At 39.0% G+C, this 24,470-nt stretch overlaps 1 protein-coding gene across 1 annotated transcript in view; it reads right to left on the bottom strand.

Annotated features, from left to right (window-relative positions):
- The window catches only part of syt1a (synaptotagmin Ia), a 228,141-nt gene extending 204,125 nt beyond the window's left edge, over window positions 1-24,016 (bottom strand). The window contains exon 1 of the mRNA XM_036577185.1: window positions 23,972-24,016. The gene's annotated coding sequence lies outside the window, so the exon portion shown is untranslated. The remainder of the gene's footprint in view (window positions 1-23,971) is intronic.
- Between the last annotated feature and the right edge of the window lie 454 nt (window positions 24,017-24,470).

Raw genomic sequence — 24,470 nt, 5'->3', positions numbered from 1 at the left:
AGAGGTTTCTGACATAGTGGCCAATGAGTAAAAGCACAATGTGGGTGTTTCTAATAAAGTGGCCAGTGTGTGGAAGCTAAGGGCAGTGGTTCCTGATAAAGTGACCAATATAGCTGAATGAGTGCAGTTCTATGGCAGCTGAAACCTGGACAATTCGAATCAAAGGCCTTGGATAAGCTTGTAGAAACTCCAGGATTTGAGATCAAAACCCCGTTTTAGGAGATCCAGGTGTGGTTTGAGATCTGTGGCACTTAGATCATTTTTCTGATCCTAAAGCAGTCTGGAGGATTCCCTGTCTGAGTCTGCAGCATATAGACAGCGTATTCTTCCTTATCTTTGAGGGGCCCTGCAGGTTTTTCAGTTCTCTACTGGGATTTCCCTTTAAAGCATTGATAGACGTCTCCAATGGGAGAACACAACTGCGTCCTTTTTTACAGAACCATTAACACCACTCATCTCTTTTCCTGGCGCTGGCAATGTGCTAACAGGCTTTTCTCACAGGACTCTGAGTTCTGGCTTAAGTTATCGATTTGACTGCCAAAAACATTACAAAAGTGGAGTAAGTTATCGCCATATGTGCATAGCATCACTATCTAATCTTTATAGGAGAAGAGAAATACTTTCCTGGAAATGTAACCTTTCTATTCTTCATTTATAATCAACTGCTCACACAATGGAAATACATTATTTCCAAAATAAAAAAGGAAACAAATGTAGCTATGAGGTTTTCATATGTCAGTGATTATTTACACCGATCAGGCATAACATTATGACCACCTCGTTGTGTCCATTTTATCAGCTCCACTTACTATATAGGTGCACTTTGTAGTTCTACAGTTACAGACTGTAGTCCATCTGTTTCTCTGCATACTTTGTTAGCCCCCTTTTACCCTATTCTACGTGGTCAGGACCCCCATGGACCCTCACAGAGCAGGTACTATTTGGGTGGTGGATCATTCTCAGCACTGCAGTAACACTGACGTGGTGGTGGTGTGTTAGTGTGTGTTGCGCTGGTCTGAGTGGATCAGACACAGCAGTGCTGCTGGAGTTTTTGGACAGTGCACAGTGGACAGTGAGTCCACCACCCAACCCAAATAGTACCTGCTCTGTGAGGGTCCATGGGGGTCCTGACCACTGAAGAACAGGGTAAAAGGGGGCTAACAAAGTACACAGAGAAACAGATGGACTACAGTCTGTAACTGTAGAACTACAAAGTGCACCTATATAGTAAGTGGAGCTGATAAAATGGACAATGAGAGTAGAAACAAGGAGGTGGTCATAATGTTATGCCTGATAGGTGTAAATGGAAATTTTTACAGGCATATATATTTCAGGCACATGATGTGCAACAATAAACAACAAAATAATAAATAAACTATAAATATGTAGTGGTAAAGTGTATTGTGCCAGTATGTGAGAGTCTTTACAGCTGTGTAGATGACATAGAAGCTCTTCTGGTACGCTGTGTCATGAAGCAATAGTTTGGCAAAAAATCTAATTAATGTTTTCACCCCAAATCTTTTAAAGACATATTTGGCATCTGACGTTTGCTTCTTAGATTTTGCACTGGAGACTAATATAGCTAACAAGTAACGAAATCTTAGCACACTAATTAACAGCAGCATCCAAAACACAACATTTGCTGTTTTTTTGTAGCAGGGTAGCAGCAGGTCATGCTGGTTGAACAGCAAACCAGCATCCACAACACAACCTACTGTATGCTGGTTTTGTATTTAGCAGTGAGTGCTGATTGGTTGTCTAGTATTACTGCTACTGAGAGCTGACTGGTTGGCTAGCATTACTGCTTGTGAGAGCTGATTTGTTGGTGACTCAGCTAATTGGCTGAGTAAAACAATTCACACTCACTGACGTGATGAATGTACATCAGGCGCTGTTAGAAAGTCCGACAACTGAACTTTAAAAGTGCTCAAAGATATGACAGCAGTGTTTAAATATATTATGATGTTCTGTGTTGACAGAATGAGTCATGTGTCTGTATAAAAATGATAAAGTGTTTACAAAGTACGGTTTTGCACAAAAGCTCTATAGGAACCTACTTTTTTCGCACTCTCTCTGGAGTGCCTTCGAGCATCTGACAACCCAGAAGACATTACTGAGTGGCAGTTCTCTTCACTGGAAATTCTCTGGTATTTCTTGCCAGAGCAGAGAACAGTCTGTGTCTGCAGTGTTAAATAATGGAGTGGACTTTATTGTCATACTGCACTGTGTGAATTTCATTGATTGAAGCTGAGTCACATCCCATAATCCTCCACCAATCCTCTGTAGTGCAAACACCCCAAAGGTATGTCATCTTATACCAATAATGCCAAAAACATGCGGTGTAGAGAAAGCTGCAAAGATGCTTAGAGCTTAACTTGAGCTTGCCTTTAGGTTGTAGGTCACTGCCTTTCAATAAAAGTCCTGGGAGATGTTTCATAAATCAAGATTTATCAGTTTAGCTGGATAAATTAAACCAAACCTGAGGGCTGTCCAAGAGAAATGTCAGTTAGCTCATCTCCTGTGCTCTTAAAAAAGATGGTTTTCACAGGTCCATGTAAAGAAAACACTTCTATATAGAACCATGAACACTCAAAGAACCTTTTTCATGATTAAAGGGTTTTGTGCATTATGAGAGTGTTCTTCAGATCGATGGAGAATGTATTGTATATAGTTCTATATAGAACCTTTTTTCTACATAGCAACAAAAAGGGTTCTACTATAAGGCAAACTGTCACAATAAAATAACCCTTTTTGGTGTTTTACAGAACCCTTTTCAAAAAAGTTCAATATAGAACCATCTACAGCACAAAAGGGTTGGAAAGAAGGGATGGTCAGCCCATACAGTCCATATGTGGAAACTAAGCTGCAAAAAACAACCATTTTTAATTGCAATGTTTTTGTGACATGACAAAAAAAAAGGTTTTGTGCAGAATGCAAGTGTGAAGAACCTTTTTTAACAGTTAAACATCTTTCACATAATATAAAACTTCTATATCAATTAGTGATTTTTCCTAGCACCATGTGACCAAGCCATGAACCTTTATTTCATTTAGGATCCTTGAGAGTGTGGTCTGAGATTCATAGCTGGGGTATTGAGTATTTTGCAGCTGTAGCTGAGTGGCGTTATCAGGAAAGCCCAGCTCCGGAGCTGTGAGCTCCCTCGAGACATGAGCAGGTCACTCTGGGGCTGAGAAAAACAGAAATATGCAACACACACAGAGAACTCTAGGGAACAGATACACTCAGAACAAAAAAACACACATCTGTTTGAGGGCTCTGATAACCTCCACAGGCATTTAAACACCAGATCATTCAGGAAGAACATCCTCGCTGCTCTTTGTGTGCTTTTTTATGTGTCTGCTATTGTGTGGCTGCTATTGTGCGCACTTTTATAGGCGCGACGGATGCTATCTGTTCCAGCTGTCTAATTATAACATGTTCTCTCGCTAACATCTCCAGACACTTTAGATTCACTCATTCAGTGTCAAACAACACAGAGAACAGAAACTCAGTTAAAGGGGAATTTAATTTTTCAAGTTTCTGCAGAATTTTGTCGTCAGATGTAAACAAAGTCATTTCGAGTGGTTTGATGTGCAATGGTCAATTGGAGAGACTGACTCTGATTTTCTTACAGTGTTGGTAATAAGATCCAGGGATCGTGATGTCCACAATGATGTCTTTACATGCAGGAGTTTTTATACGTATGAATGAGAAGAGAACATTCTTGTGTCCTTCAGCGGTCAAACATGAGTACGGCACACCAACCAAACGCTGGTGCTTGTTCATGGCCTTAAGAGAACCATTCTTTGTTAGTGAGGTATGTGAGTGTGAACAGCTTTTTAAAGACATGAGGAACGTCCACATAAAGGTGCTAGGAAGCCATATATTGGTAAAGAACCATTATATTATGTCAAGGTTCTTTCATCTCATTTATAAACAAGGTTTGTAGTCCTCCTTTAGGGAACTAAGATGGTTCTACCATGGCATTGCTCAAAGAACCCTTTATGGATTTTATTTAAGAGCGTAGAAGCATTTAATTCTGGTTTCGTCTGGTTTCTATCACCACCACTGACTTGCTATGTTTCTCTAGAACATAACATTTCACATCACATCCTAACCACTTAATTTTGCAGGACTTCAGTGGATTTCCTCTTTAACCCTGGCTCCATAGCACATAACTCTGGTTTGTCAGGCTGAGATGTTTCAGGGAAGCTCTGCGGGTGGCTGCTTGTGTCCACTTTACCCGTAATCACTCTCTTCCCCGGGGACACCATTCTCTGGTGTTCTTTTAGCACATCTGACTCAGTTCTTAAAAAAGCTCTAAAACATTTATGAGCTGAGTCAGGCATATTAAGACAAGAAAAAAAAGAAAATATGGACCTGATGAGACTATTTTCTTCTCAGAATATGTTCTTTAACTTCTAACCCCACTTGTACTGCCTCTTGTACTGCCTCTTTGTGCACATGACTCCAGAGCTAAAACGAACAACAATCGTGACACTTCAGAGATTAAATTGTTAAGTAGAAGAAATTCTAAAAATAAAGTGTGTTAGTCGTAGAAGATGTTTCATTATTCATTCAACGGTGTATTCATTCATTATTCATTCAGTGGGGTCCCAAAGTCAGAGACCACATTGAAAATCAGGGATTATTTTTTTTTCATTTAAGCCTAGAGCTAAACAACAGAAAGTTTTAGATTTTTGAAACATTTAAAACAAAGAAAAGTCACAGGTAAAATGAAGAAGAAATATTGAAGGAATTTTTAGGTCACTATTCAAACTGAAGCAAATATGAGACAGTGACCATGTTAAAGCCTTTGCACAAAAAGGTCTTTTTTTAGTCTTAATCCTTCTATTCCTTCCTTATTCCTTCTCGTGAATGCAAAATAGTAATATTACTAGTGGTCTCAGAGTTTTGGACCCCACTGTAGGTACCTGGCAGAGCCTGACAGATATATAGATTGGTCCAAAATATTGACCAATATTTATAACCCGGTGTATTATACCTTGATAATACACCAATAATTATTGATTTTTTAGTCAACATGTGCTGTGCTGCTTTTTTCTTTTTAGATTTTTTCCCAATTTTCTCCCCAGTTTAGTCGTCTCCAATTCCACCCGCTAGTTAGGACTCCCCCAATCACACGGTGCTAACAACGCTAGGAGGGTGAAGGCTAACACAGGCTTCCTCCGAGACCTGTGAGGCGCCACCGCTTCTTTTCGAACTGACGCTCACGCAACGTCACTGGACAGCTGAACGCGCTCGGAGGAAAGCGCCAACCGCCAGATCTGTTACATCAGCTAACAGACGCCTGCGCTGATCAGCATCGCATTGAGTGATGGGGAGAAGGAGGAGGCTATCCTACCCACCCAGAGAGAGAGAGGCCAATTGTGCTCTCTTGGACTCCCGGCTACGGATGGCTGTAGCATCACCAGGGATCGAACTTGCAATCTCCTGATGATAGGGCCAACGCTTCGACGGTTGCGCCACTCAGGAGCCCTGTGCTGCTTTTTCAACAGGGACCTCCCCAGCATTGCTTCCCTACTTCCACACAAAATCAGGCACTCACAACTGTCCTCAGTAACTGAACATCTTCAAGGTTAAACCACAAGTTCAGTCGTCTTGACAGCCACTACGCCTGACCACCGGCAACAACTAGCAACAGTTATATTAACAAACTTGAACAAACTTCAGCATCCACAGTAGTTAACTGCTCCAGGTGTGAGACTGCACATATTGTATGTGAGATTGACACAGACAGATGACACCAACGGGGTCTTCACCAAAATGTAAAAACACATTTACTTCCTGAGACGTTTGAAGTCATGCATGATATTAAAACAGACATTAGCCGACTTCTCCTGCAGTGCAGTCGAGATCGCTTTGAATGTTTAAAGCATCTGCTACCACGACACCTTCACCCAGGACTGGAAGCAGCTACAGAGAACTGTGAACATGGCACAGAAGATGATAGGCTGTGAATTTGCACAGAATCCATTTTTTACAAAGTTCACACAGTCATTAATGAAGTTACCAGCCCAGCTTGGAGCTATGCCAACACTATGATTCAATAGCAACTCTATTTTGCACACTTGTGGCTCAATGCTTTGAACTTATCAAAATGTATTTACATCAGTGTATTCACATCCGTTGCTATAGTCGTGCGTCATTCTTTAGTCGGCATCACGCCCACATTAGGAACTATAGGTCTAAGCTGGATTTCTCTTTAACAAAAATGAATGAGAATAGAAACAGTAGCAATACATTGGAATATAAACCCATCTAACCAATGGGGTACATCTAAACTTAGTTAATGTTTGTCTATAACAATTTCTGCATGTGCACATTAAAATAAACCTTCGCTGTACTGCACTAGCACAAAAATCAGACTCCACAAAAACAGTTTACCCCCAACAGTTGGGTGAGAAGTACAAGCATGCACACTAACCACTAGATTCCTTAAACACTATTTTATCCTGAAGCATTGGCATTATTAATCAGCTGGAGGCTTGAACAGTGTTCCTAGTGACAGGCCTGGCTCTTACACACACACTTTCATTAAATCCACAATCAAGCACTTCAGAGAAACAAAGTGGCAATGCCAGTGCTGATTTTTTTTTAAAATAACAAAACAGGGGCTGTGTTTGCTGTCGTTTTTCACTTCATGCAATAACCAACAGTAACAGTACACGAAACTGCACAGGCCCCGTTTACAATTGCCTTTAACTGATCACTGTAGCTGATCTGATGATGATCCAGTCAGGTTTGTGTTTACATTTGCCTTTTTCAAAATGCATCCAGATCTCATTTCCTGGCATAATATTTGGGTGGCACAGTCCCCACTTACTAATGCAATGCTATGTTAGTCTTGCGGACCCAGACATGATATGGTAACAAGACCGCCTGGAGGACAACCTTAAGAATTTTGGGCTAAATGTGGGTGGGAACATAGACTTATTAGGTTTGGATCAAACTGGGTGTAACATTTCTTATTCAATCCAATGATTCATGAAGGTGGAGCACAAAGTAGGGTGGTGGTGCAGTCGTCGACCTTTCGCCTGTCACTAGTTCATGTGTGTCGCATGTGCCGAGAATGCATTACATGCGGTGAAAATAAACATTACCTCCTACAAGGGAATTTTTTGTTCCTTAGCTAGCAATAGCATTTTGCTAGCTAGCTTGTTTTGCTTTGATTCATTGTTTTCCAGATGTTAAAATAGCACTAGAGGAATTTGCTGGTGGGTTTTAGAGGGGGTGTACCCTAGTTAGTGGCAGATTTCATCTCAGTCCACTACCAAGTATTTAAGTTGTCCCCAGATGTATATACTCATTACTACGTTGCTGAAACTTTAGTAAATTGAAAATGTGTGTGATATCTCCAGCCACTTTCTGCGGGGTTCTCTCACGACCCTTAAATGTCTATGCCTGATGGAGGGAAGTGCATTTTGTGTTTTACCATGCACACACTCCAGTGTTTATTAGTCCAATTTGCATCTGAAACTGGCACAAATGGCTAAATACATCAGGTTCTATATGTCCAAAGGTTTGTAGACACTTGCCATTCTGAAATGCAGGGTATTAATAAAGAGTTTGTCTTTTGCTGCAGTAACAGCCTCTTCTCTTTAGAGAAAGCTTTATGCTAGAAGTTGGAAAATTGCTGTGAGTATTTGATTGCATTCAGCCACAAGAGCATTAGTGAGGCCAGGTACTGATGTTGGATGATTAGTTCTGGATCACAAACTCCACCCCAACTCATTCTAGAGGTATTGAGTAGAGCTCCATCATTTCAGAGAATGCAGTTCCACTACTCCACAGTTCAAGTCTAGGGGGTTTATAACCAAGATTAGGCATTGGGCATGGTGAACTTAAACTCATTTGTGGCTGATCCCATTCTTTTAGTTAATACTTTTCTATGTAGATCATACAAGCTGTGCATGTGCAGTAAAACACCTGAGTGAGCAATGGGTGCAGTCGGATTCACTCATTAGAATGGCCTGTCTGGATACTTTTGGATATACAGTGTAACTATATTGAGTAAATGTCTTGTCTTCTGTGTCAGGTGTTTGCTGAATGAGGAACTAATACAGGGCAATAATATATTCCAGTGTAGCTGTGCTTGTACTGATTATACAAACAAAACCCTAAACCCCTGAAATGACGAGATAAGAGCAGAGGAAAGCCCCTGGAAGCGTCTGTTGTTATGCGGCTGTACAGGCAGACGGCCTGAACGTGTTTGAACACGACAAACAGACACTCCGAATTACCTTCTGATGTTCAATTTATGGTGCGCTATGAGCCAGCGTTGCATTAACCGTGCAGCTGGGCATTTTGGCTTGAGCTGCAGACGGCCATGCTGAGAAATCCCTCCGAGCACAATCAGTCTGCTGCTACAGGAAACACAGATCAAGTAGGAGCAGCATAGTTACGTTTTACTCTCGTCATCAAACCCAGAGTGTTCCCCTGTAAAGTGAGGTAACTCAGGGCTTCATGGACAATTAGCAGTAACAAACCATGATTATTAGAGCAAACCTTTCAGTTTGGGACATAAATGTCAAAATGCGGCCAAAAAGGGGGAAAAAAAACATCTCTACGATTATGCTAATTTCTGTTAGCATTAGGATTCTAATAGGATGTTAGTGCTACGTATTTTAGCTGTTCTAGATTAAGCACAGATATCTGAAGTTTCTAGAAGCCATTTCATGTTTTATTTGAAGCTTGTGACAGACATATTAACATGTCTTTTATGTCGTTGTAGATTTGCAGTGACTTTTTTTAATAAAAAGCTCTGGCATAGAGCTGCCACCACTGTTTTCCTTTGCTAATAACTCACTGAACTGCACTGGTCAGTTGTACTCACAGTCAGTGATTTATCTAGGACTTCCAGAAGGTCTAGGGTGATGTTTTTACTCACAAAATCTGTCCCACCCACTGTAAATTAAAACATGATTGGCTGATTCTTCTGTCACTTCTTATTTATGTTAGTGGTCACTATGATGCACAGCTCCTGAAGGCCTAACTAATAGGAGCCCATAGTTCAATGATATGTCAATAAGGGGGTGCAATTCAACTGCATTGATTTTGGAATGTCAGAATCACTTATATTTAATCATACTAACTTGCTTCTAATAATAATAATAATAATAATAATAATAATAATAATAATAATAATACTTGTTGCTGCATTTCTAGGTTCCAGTATTATGTAAAATATGTTTACAGTTACATTTGTGTATTCAGCGTATTTTAAACATACTTGTGAATTAAATTGGATCGAAACATGGTGAAATCTGAGATTTTATAATGCACTGAGGCATCTTCTAAAGAATCATTACCAAATGAAATTATACAACTAGTATTTAAAAGTAATTACATTATAATTACATAGGTAGTTACATAATGAACTACATTTATATTTGATTCACATTACGTAAGAAAATATTTGAATCTGCATTTGTGATCTTTTGCTCTTTGCTTTGACATCAAAAAATGACAAAAGCAAAAACGGGTCTCACTTTGTATTTTGTCTGTAATACTTGTGTAGTTACACATTAATAATACATGCAACAAAAATGTAACAACATTTGAGGTATCCACTGTTGCAGATGTATTACATGTATTAGGTTCTGTGTCTGTACCAGTCTGTGATTTCACTGTATCTCTATAACAACTACACAGGAACTGTTCACTCATTTTAAAGTTCAACTTTTACACAGATACTGTGCAATATGTGTCCTGTACGATGGTAACCGGATCAAATCACATGGATTAATACCACTCTAAAATTTTGCGGCACCTACATGAAGATCAAAATCTTTTAAGAAAATGCACATCTGCTGTGCATCCATGTGTAAACACCATGGATATGGTTCAAAAACACTGACATGTCGTGTTGGTTGGGATTTATTTTTATTGTTTTTAGATGTTAAGCTTCAGCAGTGGAAATGAAAAATAAATAATGTGTCTGTGCACATTAGAAGAAGCCATTTCAGAGAGCTCTCAGAAATCAATAACTTCATTGTGGTAAAACTAATGGGAAGCAGGCCGCAGCATGTTGACAGATTGCCATGCAGCGAGGGAGATGGGCTGTTTTTAAATCATTAATGATGCTGTTTTTCGGAGCGTTTTTGGGTCAAGCCGGGGCACTCTGTCAGAAGCCAAAAGCTGAATTTGTCCATCACCAGCCGAGCTTCTAATTAACTCAGCGCATCCGTCCCTGCAACTGCCCAGCGCTGACCAACCTCAAAAAGAGTGACTGCAAGGCGCACTAGCATGAATGAACTCATCTTACACTTCTTTTGGAATATTTCCCCCATCTAAAGCTGCAGTCAGACCTAATGGGAATAAAGTTTGCCAGCTGCAAATTGAACAGAAAAGGACACGGGCACGCAAAAATAGAATATGGTGGAGTAGTATGTGTAGTACTAGTTCTAGTTCTAGTTGTACGCCAGCGCTAAGTATATCAACACGTTTTGTCTCTTCTAAATTCAACACATACTAACAGACCACCCAAGTGCAGTGCTGAGAATGATCCACCACCCAAATAATACCTCCACTGTGGTGGTCTGCCCATTGAAGAACAGGGTAAAAGGGGGCTAACAAAGTATGCAGAGCAACAGATAAACTACAGTCTGTAATTGTAGAACTGCAAAGTGCACCTATATGTTAATTGGAGCTGATAAAATGGACAATGACTGTAGAAACAAGGATTTTGGTTTTAATGTTATATCTGACAGGTGAATATAGAAATGTACAGGACTGTTTATTGTGGCTGATTAAGGACTAATATCTACTATCACAGAGGAGTGTTTATTGAAGTTTTTTATGGACTAATATCACCTAATCTAGAGTATAGTAGCATTTACTGAGATTGTTAGTGGACTAATGTCTCCTATTTTGTGTTAATAACTATTTATTGGGGTTGTTTGTTGGCTAATATCTTCAATTGTAGTATATAGAATTGTTTACTGAAGACGTTTATGGGCTAACATCTACTACTCTATTGTATAAGAGTATTTACTGAAGTTGTTTATAGCCTATTATGTCCTATTCTAGTGTAAATGAGCACTTATTGAGGTTGTTTATAGACTAATATCCCTTATTCTCGTGTACAGGGGTGTTTACTAAGGTTGTTAATGGACTACTATCCTAGTTTTTGTATAGGAGTGTTTATTAACATTTATGAGCTAATATCTCCTATTTGAGTGTATAGAAGTGTTCATTGAGATTTATGGACTGATATCTCCTATTGGAGTGTATACGAGTGTTTATTATGGTTGTTTATAGACTATTTTTTATTGTAATATATGAGTTTTTATTGAGGTCTCTTATGGATATCTCCTATTATAGTGTATAGGCTGGTTTATTGGGCTCAAATACGGGGTATATAATCTTATTCTAGTGTTTAGGAGTATTGCACTAGGTTTTGATATCAAAGCCGAAATTCTGGTATAATGACAGCCCTCTGCTTGTCATGATACCAGAGTTACTGTGAGTTACTGACAGCCAGAAAATGGCTAGCGCCTCAAACTTTGAAAAAGACGTTATCTTGCTCTCCAGAAAGCGCTGCGAAGTTCGCAGTCCAAGTAAATGGAAGGAAGGAGTGGATTCAAAGAAAACCACACTTTTTTGTGCGATTAAATAAATCTTCTTTAGCCTCCATGTGGTGACATTTAGGCTTTGAATGGGCTGTTTTGACTGAGGACTTCACTATCAACCTCTCATCATTTCTATTGATTTCTTGAAGAGGCTGAAGAGGATGAAAAAGTAGAAGAGTCCAGTCCACTCCATTCCACCGGAAATGAGAAAAAAAGGATGAAAACATGGTGAAAATTTGGGGATTTTACTCATTTTTTTGTCAGAAGTTTCTGTCGCCTGGTTGATTTAATTGGTTTATTTCCTCCAGAATGAAAGTGGGCCTGTAAAGGAGTGGTTGTGTGTGGTGTGTGTGTGTTTGTGTGTGTGTGTGTGTGTGTGTGTGTGTGTGTGTGTGGTGTGTGTGTGTGTGTGTGTGTGTGTGTGTGTGTGTGTGTGGTGCAGAAAACACTGAAGCTTCAACTTAATCTCCAAACACACCACCCACACTGCATACTAAAGCGTAGAAGAGGGATTTGGATGATAATACGATCATCAAATGATTGCATTATGAACACACGTACACATACACAGACAGATTCTTGTTTTCCTGTCCTTATGGGACAACACTTTCAACACAAATGTGTTCAAATGTAGTGTCTTTTTTTGTAATATATCTTTTCAGAAAATGTGTTCTACTTACATACTCTGAATCTGAGACATCCAAACATTTGAAGACAGCATTTCGTCTGAAAACAATAATTCTGCTCTTCTGGGAAGGCTTTACTCTAGATATTGGAAGATTGCTGTGAAGATTTGATTGCATTCAGCCACAGGAGCATTAGTAAGTTCAGATACTGATGTTGGATGATCAGTTCATATCAGAGGTATTGGATAGAGCGCCATCACACCAGACAACACAGATCCATTTCTCCACAGCCCAATGCTGGGGGACTTTATACTCCTCTAGTTGATGCTTGGCATTGGGCATGGTATACTTATTTGCTCAATTCTTTTCTATGGAGATTGTACAAGCTACGTGTGTGTAATTGAATGCCTATATCAGCAATGGGTGCACCTGAAAGAAGCTGAATTCACTCATTAGAAAGGTTGTCTGGATACTTTTGGATGGATATAGTGTATGCTATGTTCTTTTTGGCTATGCATCAAGCTTGAAAAATAGATCACTTGCATTCACATGCAGTTCAGTACCTAAGCAGTTAACTCAGCTTCAAAAGCCAGACACCATGTCTGATATTTTTATATAAAATGTGCCAAAACTGTGTTGTCAATTAACACGTCATTCAAAAGTGACTAAAATGCCTACACACAGACAAACACACACACACATACACACGCACACACACACACACACACACACAGACACACACACACCACCATATGCACTGACATAGCAGCTATTTATGTTTTCTTAGTGTTAACACACACAGATTGTCTAGTTTTCCTGTCATTATGAGGACAATGGACCCTCAGAAACCAATTAAATCACTCAAACACACTCTGATACACACACCAGCACGACAGCTATTTATGTCTTTTTTATGTGTGACTTTCACAGGAGCTGCATCTTGCTTAGCGTTAGCTGCAGAAAAGCATGTGTTTGTGACTCACCGCTGCCTCATCTGGAGTAAACCTGCCCCAGATATTTCATACACTTCAAGAACAGATTAAAAAGCTCTTACTTTGATCCCTTTAACATGGTTTCTGCTGTGCTGCTGTGTGTAAAATGATTAGGCTAAGGTCAGCTAGCTGAGTGTGATCTCTCTCTGTCTCTCTCTCTCTCTCTCTCTATCTATCTATCTATCTATCTATCTATCTATCTATCTATCTTTTTGATATCTTTTTTTTTTCATTTTGAACTCCTAATGTTACTAGCTGGCAAAGTTATTGTCATAGCCTACACAGCTCTGACACTAACTAGCTAGCTTCAGTAAACCAGCTGAAGTTACTCTTAAGGGATTTCCAATATATTGCTAAATATATTGACAGCAAAATCGAAAAGCACAACAATATGTAGGTATTGTGATATAAACTGAGTTGTGAGCTACAGTTTCTCATTAGGTTGAATGAATATCTCACTCTAAATGTAGGTATTGTGATAGACACTGAGTTGTGAGCTACAGTTTCTCATTAGGTTGAATAAATAACTCACTCTAAATGTAGGTATTGTGATATAAACTGAGTTGTGAGCTACAGGTTTCTCATTAGGTTGAATGAATATCTCACTCTAAATGTAGGTATTGTGATATAAACTGAGTTGTGAGCTACAGGTTCTCATTAGGTTGAATGAATATCTCACTCTAAATGTAGGTATTGTGATATAAACTGAGTTGTGAGCTACAGTTTATATCACAATACCTACACTGAGCTACTGTAAAGCTGTCCAAGGTCACAACAGTACCTATAGAAGAACACGTTTGTGAGTGGACCTAAAATTTAAAGCCTTGTTGTGAGTGGTTCCTGTTTCCTTGATGTAGTTTGTATTTCATGAGATCATGTGTTTGTTTGTTTTAGCTTGTCCCCAGTCATTCTTATGTTTCCTTTTTTTTAATAGTATCTGGGTTTATTGTAGCCACGCATATATTTTTTTTTTCAATTGCGGTTGTCACAATTTTTTTTTACTAATTTTTTTTTTCACGTCACTTCAACACTAGCTACCATCTACATGAAGATTTAGAAATATGCTATATGCTAATTTCCTTTTTGAGCTACATCAACAGATTTTTAACTCCTAAAAACCATCTACTTCTCAGAGATGTCAGGATTTTCAGTTATCTCTTTCCTTCCCTGTTTATGACAATAGTTATGTCTGCATTGCACCTGCCTGACCTCGGCTATGAATTTTGACTCTTTCGAATGGAATGATCCAAATAAAACAACTCTGCTCACCCAACCTCCAGTCTTTCCACAAAGCTGTGTTTGGCAGAGTGCTGGTTTAGCTGCTGTTGTTGTTGGTGGTGGTGGACAGTAATCTGCAGGTCTGGATGATGGACAGCTCCACAGATCAATGCTAGCATCTGACTTCAAAGCCCCCCGAGGCTGCTTGGCATTCATCACGAGCAAAGCCAGCATGGAGTGGCCTCCACACACACCGAATAGATAAAACAGTTCGTGAGTCATCCTTCGCTTTCTCTCTGAGGTTCAGCTTGGAGAGCGTGAGGACTGAGAGCTCCTTTAGGACTCCACATCTGGAGCAGTGACTCAGATATAGCCCTAACCTCTTTGCACACTAACTGAATTCTGAGAATCTGCTCTTCGTCTTCTGGGTGTAAAATCGACCTGTCTATGCTCCGCCTACTTATGTGTTCTTTTGTAGCTATTGTTGTGAGATAAGCTTTACAGAGTGCAGGTAAAATTCCGATTTACTTCCTACATTTCCTGTAGTATATTACAATCTGCCAGGAAAAAAGGGTTCTATATAACACCAAAAAGGGCTCTTCTATTGTTACAAACTTGGCATCGTAAAAATAGCAGAACTCTTTTAGGGCCTATATAGAAACATTTTCAAAATGGTTCTGTATAGAACCATATAGAACACATTCTACATCAATCTGAAGAACAATTTTTAAGCATGAAAATGGTTCTTTGGGTGATCATGGTTCTCTACAGAACAACTGTCTTTACTTAAAGAGCTGTCTTTTTAAAGATTGTACTATTTTGGAGATGGAAGCGTTGGTTCAGATGTGTATGTGTCTAAGTGTGTGTATGTGTGTGAGCCATGCATGATGTGTATACATATGATGTATGATGTGTATATATGATAATTATATAAATTATATACATATTGGTATATTTACTTACAGCTAAAATGATCTTCCAAAACATAAATAAAATGTATTGTATTAACAAAATATGACTACACTGTGTGTATATGTGTGCCTCATGTGTATTGTGCATGTTTTGAGTGTGTCTGTGTGTGTGCTTGCTTGTGCATGTAGCCTGCGTCTGCATGCATGTGTGCCCATCAGTGTTCATGCGTGTGCACAATCTGCTGTAAAGCCTCCCCGCAGGGCTGGCCTGTTTCTGTGTGGATAGAGATCACGACACAGAGATGACACACACACACACACACAAACACACATGCACGCACGCACACACCTTACAGTTCAGTGGCTATAGTGCATCTCAAAATGTCTGCCTGCCACTGCAGGGCCTACAGGAGCAGAGCAGAAATTGAATTATTGTGTGGAGCGAGCTGTCAGCTGAGCTGAGTGCAGGATCAGATGGATCTGGTGAAATCAGACACACTACAGGAGTATCATCATCTGCAACAAGACTGGATTCCTGATCTAATTACTTACGGCATTAAATCATTCCTCTGACACCAGCAGAGCTCTGCTTCTGTCTGTTTCATACCCAGAATCACCAGATAAATAATTAGTCACCTACAGGTCAGACAATTGCACATTTAGAATACAGATTCACCTGCGTGAAAAAGAAATGAACCCCAAAAAACCTCTGTTTATTAGATAGATGGATAGAAAGTACCAATAGATACATAGTTCCTAAAGGAATACTACTACTTCTGCTACTAATAGTACTACTACTACTACTAAGAACATTAATAATAACAACAATAATGCAACGAAATAAAGATAGATATAGATACACTGCATATACCCCAACATTGTCTTTCTCTACAAAACACTAGCAATCTTCACCAAACATCGTCATTCTCCACCAAACACAATCATTCTCCAACAAACACCATTATTCTCCAACCAAAGCTGTCTTTCAACAAGCGCCACTGTTCCCCACCAAACACCAACAATCTCCAACACCATCATTCTCCACTGAACATCATCATTCTCCACTGAACATCATTATTCTTCAACAAACACCAACATTCTCCAACAAACACCAACATTCTCCAACAAACACCAACATTCTCCAACAAACACCATCATTCCTCACCAAACACCAACATTGTCCAACACCATCATTCTCTACTTGACATTATTATTCTCCAACAAACACTAACATTCTCCAACAAACATCATTCTTCACCAAACACCAAAATTCTCCACCACACTCCATCATTCTTCACCAAACACCAAAATTCTCCACCACACTCCATCATTCTTCACCAAACATCATCATTCTTCACCAAACACTGTCATTCCTCAATAAACACTGTTCTTCAACAAACAAACAAAAACATTTTTCAGCACCAAAATGAGGAGCTCAGCTTGCAAGACTGTGGCTTTAGGCATTACCCAAAATTCCCTGAAAGTCACAGCATGCTTTTTATCTGAGTAATTCTCCTGGTGTGATTATTTGTAAGCTTGCCTCATTTCATCTCAAGCTCCAAAATGCAAACTCTTACTGCATAACCATGCTATGCCTGCCTGTGTTAGTGCAGAAGAGATCATCTCTGCAGTGGAGAAGACACAAAGGTTCCTGCGCTGTCTCTAATCTTCAGATAATGTCCCTTGATGGATGCATTAGTTATTCATTTCGGTCTAAGTGATGGAAGCGGTGATACATCCACGATGGCTTATTAACAGAACAATTGCAAAATTTGCAGGGCTAGAAATCGAGTGGCGCATCGGAGATGTGAAATTGCTTCTGGTGTAACTGCAGTTGTATCGGTGCTGCGGCCGCGCTGATTAAGGAATTAGAGAGGAAATGAAATAGTATAATGTAGAAGATTAAAAGAGGAACATTGGGCATAGCCTGTCCCTTTAGACGGGGAAACAGGGGTGGATAAAAAATAGCCTTATCTGTGGAGAGAACGAGCAAGCTTGTTTAGTTGAGGTAATACGAGAGAGAAAGAGAGAGAGAGAGAGAGAGAGAGAGTGAAATGGAGAAGGGTATGGAGTCCTCTGCTGAAGGAGCACCCTAAAAGCTCACACAAAAGTGCCCCTAATGTAATCTGAAGAGGAGCTACTGCGTGTTATAGTGGCAAGCTCTACGCTAATCCTTTCAAAAAGCTCCAGAAGAGCCACAGATATCCCCTCTGTACAATTTTCATTATTAGCTTGAAGCTGCTTTGGGTGTAAAGGCCCCGTATCATATATTATTCTTGAGTTTTATTTTTTCCGTGAGGTCCACTTATGACATTTGCATGCTTTTACGCAGCAAAAACTGTCGTAGTTCTATTTTCCAACGTATCATTATGAGTTAGAATAAAACAGGCTTTGTCTTTAAGCCTGATATATGTAAATGAGCACTGTTCCGCCTGGCTTCCCTGTATAGTACCTAATTTCAAAAGTAGGGCTGCAACACTTCTTATGACATTGAAGTGAATGGGCAGGCCGACACCACTGTAACTGAATAGGTGCCTATATTATGTATGTACATGCGTTTGTTTGGTAACATCACAAAAACAGTGAATTCAACATGGGCTGTTAATGCAGCTCTGTTTCTATATATATGGACTGTATGGACTCGGAAGTTAATGGTATGTTTCATAAAAGCCAGAAAAGTTTGGTTTTTCATTAAAATTTTTACAACTTTAGTTTCTGTACAACTGTGTGACATCTGACCGTGTTTGGAAAAAAAAGGAGATGCACAGATGGGGCTGATTTCCCCTCCACTTCTCTGATTGTTCTCTATGGACGCACTCTGCTTTGCATAACAATCCCTCTCCAGCCCCTCCCACCCCGCGGGACTCCTGATTAGCAGTAACTGGCTGAGCGGCTTGTCAATCTAGCTGGTCATCAGGGAAGCTCAAAACAAGGTGACCTCGCCTCCCCGCTGCATTTCTGACAGCTCCCTTTCAGAACAAGGAACGACCGCCATCGATCACCGGGGAAACAATTAATAAAAACATCAACCCACGTCTATGGTGTCACACAGTTGAGTCCATCATTCTTCCACATATGAGTTATTTCCCTTAGGCTATGCTCCATAAAGAGGTAGCCCAAAGTTGTAAACAGCATTTAAAGAAAATATGGGAAAGATATTACAGCTCTTTACACTCACTGTCCACTTTATGAAAAAGCCTACCTTGTACCTCTAATAACTCAACACCTTGTGCATCCACTCACTGGTCATTTTATAAGAAACTACCTTGTGCTTCTACTTACTGTCTACTTAATTTGAAACCACTACCTTGCGCATCCACTCACTGACCATTTTCTTAGAAACCGCTACTTGAGCTTCCACTCACTGGCCACTTTATGAGGTCCATGTACCTTATAGATCAACTCTAAACTCCTCAAATTAAAGGTTCTCAAAAGGGCTCTTGGGATTAACTGCTCTTGCTTTCCTAAAATCTTTCAATGAAGGGTTGTTTAAAGAGGTTCTTTAGTGGTTCTTCTACGGCATAACTCAAAAGAATCCTTTTTGGCACCTTTATTACTAGGTGTATGTATACAATCGGAGACTGTAGCCCATATGTTGTCATGCACAATTCACCACAAGTACCAGTGTATCAGGCACAGTGGTGTTTCTGGGGTTTTCACACCCATCAGTGTCACTGCTAGGTTGAGAGGGGTCCACCACCCAAAAACATTCAGCCAAAAGTAGCTCTGTGATCAGAAACTGATTGTTGATGATGTGCTAGAGCAGGGGTGTCAAATTCAACCACTAAAGGGGCCATACTAAAAAACATCTCAACAAATCCATGGGCCAGAACAAAAATGTTTTTTAATTTTATTTTTAATTAATGTTGTGTAATAACCCGAACTGGCCATCGTTTATTTAAAACATGCAAAAACTTCAGGAGTAAAATCAAGGCGCTTGCAGTAGACCTTGAAATATTACATGAATACTTAAAATATTCATTATTTAAATGTCCCCAGGAGCCAGGTCTTTTAAACCTACCAATTTGCTTGAACTAGACTCCTGGCAACTTTTCTTTGCAGCAAGTTCATTAAGCTCAATTTCTGAGCTGCTGAGCTGACGTTAAGTGTTTATATTGGTTGAACTGCAGCTAAAATGCAGCTAGTGCATTTGATGATATGATTGGTGTGGAATTGTGTAGAATTGAGGTGTAACTGCTGTCCCATAGATTGTTGGTGGGGTAGGAGAGTCAGAGCACACAGTGCAGTTGCAGTGCATGCTGGGCACTGTAATGCAGCGCATTGTGAAACAGGCTAATATTAATAGAAAATTAAAATACTTTTGCAGGCCGGTTAGGATTGTGTTGCGGGCCTGATCTGGCCTACGGGCCTTGTGTTTGACACATGGGAGCTAGAGGATGACCAACACAAACTGTGTATCAAAAGATGAGCTATAGTCTCCAACAGTACACCAGCAAGATGGAGCTGCAAAAGAGGAGCTTCTGAGAAAGTGGCCAGGGAGGGTATAGAAGATATATACATGAAAAGCTGGTAGAAGATAAGACCCCTCAAATCCTTCTGGATTGTACTGGAACTGTGGGTCCTGGGATCATCTATGTGTTAGCTAAATTAGCTGGTCAGGCTTACAGCTGCTACATTGACCTGTATCCTCTTCCAACTGACCCGATGGCTCTGAGTCTAAACAGGATTGGCCTCTCCTCTCTTTCCTCCAAACATGAGCGCAGCACTGTAGCAGTTATGCCAGGAGGCAATGTGGATTATCAGGGGGAGAAATCTAAGAGGATTAAAGCGGGAATGGAATCAGTGATAATACACTGCCACCAAAACAAAGCTTTAGGCTTTGGGCTAGGTTACAAACTAGTAGCACTGGAAATTGAGAGTGAGGATGCAATGATTTTTAACCATTTTTGCAATAATAATTATATAAAAATGAATTATATTTATACTATTATGAATTTAGAAAGGTTCCATTGTTTTAGTGATGGCTCTACATGGAAACATCTAAATCACACTTTAAAAGATAACATTCATTTGAAAACTGAATTTAAATGAATATTTGTATGTATTTTTATATTATTAAATTTAATTTAAATACAAAAGTTTTCAAATTAATGCTTTATATATATATAGCTTTGAACAGTTGTAAATATACAATCATAATATTTTTCATTAAAACACAAAAAGTTTACTTAAACAATGGGATCTAACTGCTCCCCATGTGGTCATGAGGGACAGTGATGCAGTCTCACTCACTGCTCTAAAATGCAGGGGTGTGGCTAACATAAGTCTCCGCCTATGGACAGAACTCTAAAACTCTTAATGCATCGATGGTGACATAAAAACGTGAACATTAAACTCATGATAAATCTAAATCATTCAACTTCACTGTAAAAGAAACCAAAAAGAAACATCAAACAACATAAAAATCATCATTGGAAAAATTATTATTATTTTCAGTAGTTGAAATTTAGTGATTACACAAACGTGGAGCTGGGTTTTCTCACAGTACTGTGCAGGTAAAAGGTTGGATTAGAGCTTAATGAGTAATTAATACTGCTGCTAATGGGATGCGACTGTGCAGTTTGGGTTTTTATTTTTTTTACAGCGTTTGAGTCAGTATATAAATCACAGGTGACAGATGCGACAGAGACAGAAGGATCCATTCATCATGAGACAGGGAGAAAAAAATGCTCTGCTCGTGTCTGACAACACTTACTGTATATTAGTGTATACTGTATCCACACTGGAGGGAATAGGAGTTCTGTTTACCGTCCCAGAGCAACACACTCTCTGCTTATTGAATAGAAACTTCTTCTCCCCCCAGAGATCATACAGCTCACTGCCTTCTTCTCTTTCTCTATGATCTTAGAAAAGTCTTCCATTGCATATCCCCAGCGATCCATTTGTTGTGTTTGTGTTTGTCTCCTTTTACTGTTTAAAATCTGTCCCCAGAGTAGTTACTAGGACCAGCATGTGGAATTGGAGATTTCTGTGTGCTACTGCGTTTCTTATCACTGTATAATAGAGCTCTATGCTGCCTTTATTGTTGGATGCATTGTCATAGTTTCTGAGAGAGTGTGCACCACATTCAGAACACAATTTTCATTAGAATAACAATAAAAAATGATTGTGTGAAGTGTGAAGTGTATTCTTATACACGTATTTACATTCTCATGTTTACAACACATCACATTTCAGTTTCTGCTAAATTAAAAAAAAAAAATTAGCAAGATTAATCCCTTTTGTATATAAAACCTACACATCTCTGCTACACATGAAAACATAAACTTTGGGTAACACTTTATTTGGAGTGGCCCTTTGTAGATGATTAATAACCTCTTATAAACACTACAGCTGAAAACAGAGTGAGTGTAGATGTTACAACTAAGTTCAAAAGTGGGCTTAACTGTGACAGAGAGAGGGTTAGCTGTAACAGTCACTAAAAATGCTGGTAAATTGATGTAAAACACAATTAGTTCAATGCGATTCTTAGTTGTTTGAAGCAGACAAGCTTTCCAACCTAAATACACAAAATTATATTCATCAAATTTATTTTGAAACAGAACAGAAACAGAAAAAAGTGAAATTAACAGTGAAATTAAATATATTTTATTTAGATTAAAGTATATTTTTGATTAATCTGTGTTTAAAAAAATAAACTCTTTTGAAATTGTAAGGTGGGATATGGAGCTCACTCATTGTCTACTTTGCAGGTCTAAATTACCCTAACCTGCTGTGTGGAGGATATACTTTGTACATGATATATTACAGCCACTGTGGGAATGATTAACATAATATTCTTGTGAATTCTTTGATATATACCCAACTCAATAACTGAAAGACATTAACAGCTAAAAGGTTACTTTTGTACTTTAAAACCAGTCTTCAGGGTGAAACTAGAGAAATATCTGTCTGATAGGAATATGCCCCGCTCTCCCCTAAAAACTCTTTCCGTGTTCTTTACATACTAAACTGAAAGTGACAACAGTGCTGAAAAATCATGTTATTAATGGAGAAGAGTTGATTGAAAGAGAGTAATATTTGCTTTAGCCACAGCATTAAAGGGTTAAAGGCATACTCATTGGCATTAGTGTAGGGTTAGCTGAAGCTAGCTGTCATGAGAATTAACAACCAATTAAATAAACCATCAAATTAATCAGTGGACAATGACACAACTAAGTTAGCTATACCAGCCAACGTTAGCTTACACGAAGCAGCTATAGTAGACTGCCTCAAATAAAATGACAACACAAGTGGGCATCAACACAGCTGCTTAGCTAGCCATTAGCTTACCCATTTGAGCTATTTTAAATTGGAAGGAAAATAAACATTTGCTTGTTAAAGAATTCTAGGATAGTTGCAGATCTACTGCATTTGTTTATTAGATTGTAACTTTAGCTCTCACAGAAGCTAGCTATGCTACGTTGTCACAAGTACAATGATGTTAGCGGACAGCAACACAGCTACTTAGCCAGCTAACAGTAGCTAGACAACTTGTTACCTTTGTGAGACTTAGTTCAGAACTTTTCCATTTTGCTTTGGATGAACTACCATGTAAAGCTAACTTTCTTAGAAAACATTAGCTAACCAGCAAACATGGACGTTAGCTGCTTCACTGTATTAACTGCACAGTTTAATAAGCAGTAGTGGAACGGCCATTGTGGGCATTTATTTTTTGTAAGAACTAATTAAGTGTGTTGTAAGGTTTGTGACATGCATATACATATCAAGATTTTCTTTAAGATATACATCAGAATCAAATGTAGTTTAATTTTGTAGAACATCACATCTGATCTTTTGAAGAATCTTAGTTTTATATCATTTCAATTTATTCAGTAATTTTTGCTGGCATCTCTGTGGGAATTACTATACTGTACTGAGGTATACTAAAGTACACCTCAAGGTATAGCATAAATGAGCCTCTGAGTCTGTCCGAGCTAAACCTATCTGCTAAAGTATAACACATGGTATGTGTAGTAGGTATATATGTGTACATATATATATATATATATATATATATATATATATATGTATGGAGAGAGAGAAAGAGAGAGAGAAAGAGAGAGAGAGAGAAAGAGAGAGAGAAAGAGAGAGAGAGAGAAAGAGAGAGAGAGAGTAGATGTTTCCTTTGAATATGTATTGTTGCTGTCACTCAAAAATTGTGTACCTCCATTTTTGTCATTTTTACTTTTGAGCATACTACAAAAGTCAAATTGAACTGAACAAATAGAAATTGTCCAAAATGACTTGTAAAAAACCATGTTACAAGTTAAGAATGTTCTGCTATAAAGTTACTATTCTGGAAACATGAGGTTTTGACAGCAAAAATATTGTGACACCTGTGTGTGAAAAGAATTTCACTAAATATAAAAAAAAACACTCTCAAGGGCCATTTTGTTGTGTTTATGAAGATAAAATGGAAAGAAGACCATATAAGGAGTATGTGTGTGTGTGTGTGTGTGTGTGTGTGTGTGTGCGTGTGTGTGTGTTTCTGAAAGTAACTAAAGTTCTATTTTAAATTAAAAGGAAAAATAAATGCTTGTCACAGTTGTCTTGAATGTATTGCACTTGCTATGACGTTAATTGGATTGTGGTGAGAAAAAAATAACATTTTTATAGAAGGTACTTACAGAACCTACAGAACGTCCTCTGCGTTCAGCTTCTCTTCTTCTTCTCTTCTGATTACTGCAGAGACAGAGAGAGAGAGAGAGAGAGACGTTAAAGGCTTTCTCCAGAGAGACGAGATGCAAAACTTTTTCTGTTGCTCTCCACATTCTGTGCTGTGCTGAAGAACACATACAGCTGTGCTCAAATTACACTCTGGCTTTCTCAAGACACTCGGGGCAGAGAGCAGAGATGTTCGCATTTCGATTTATTCGGGTCATGAATGAGTGTCTGGATGTGAGTCTGAGTCAAGTCTTGAGTCTCTGGGTGCGTGTCAGAGTCAAGTCTCAACTGGTGAGGTGTGAGTCTGGTGCGAGTCGAGTTTTGACTCTCTAGGTGTGAGTTTGAGTTGAGTCTTAATTCTCTGAGTGCAAGTCTGAGTCAAGTCTCTAGCTGAGAGTCTGAGTCAAGTCTCGAGTCTCTGAGGTGTGAGTCCGATTCAAATCTCTAGGCACAAGTCTGAGT

This window comes from Colossoma macropomum, unplaced genomic scaffold (genome assembly GCF_904425465.1).
Source record: "Colossoma macropomum unplaced genomic scaffold, Colossoma_macropomum, whole genome shotgun sequence".
Classification (NCBI taxonomy): Eukaryota; Metazoa; Chordata; class Actinopteri; order Characiformes; family Serrasalmidae; genus Colossoma; species Colossoma macropomum.
Note: the sequence above shows the minus strand (reverse complement) of the source record. Positions and strands in the feature narration are given on the sequence as shown.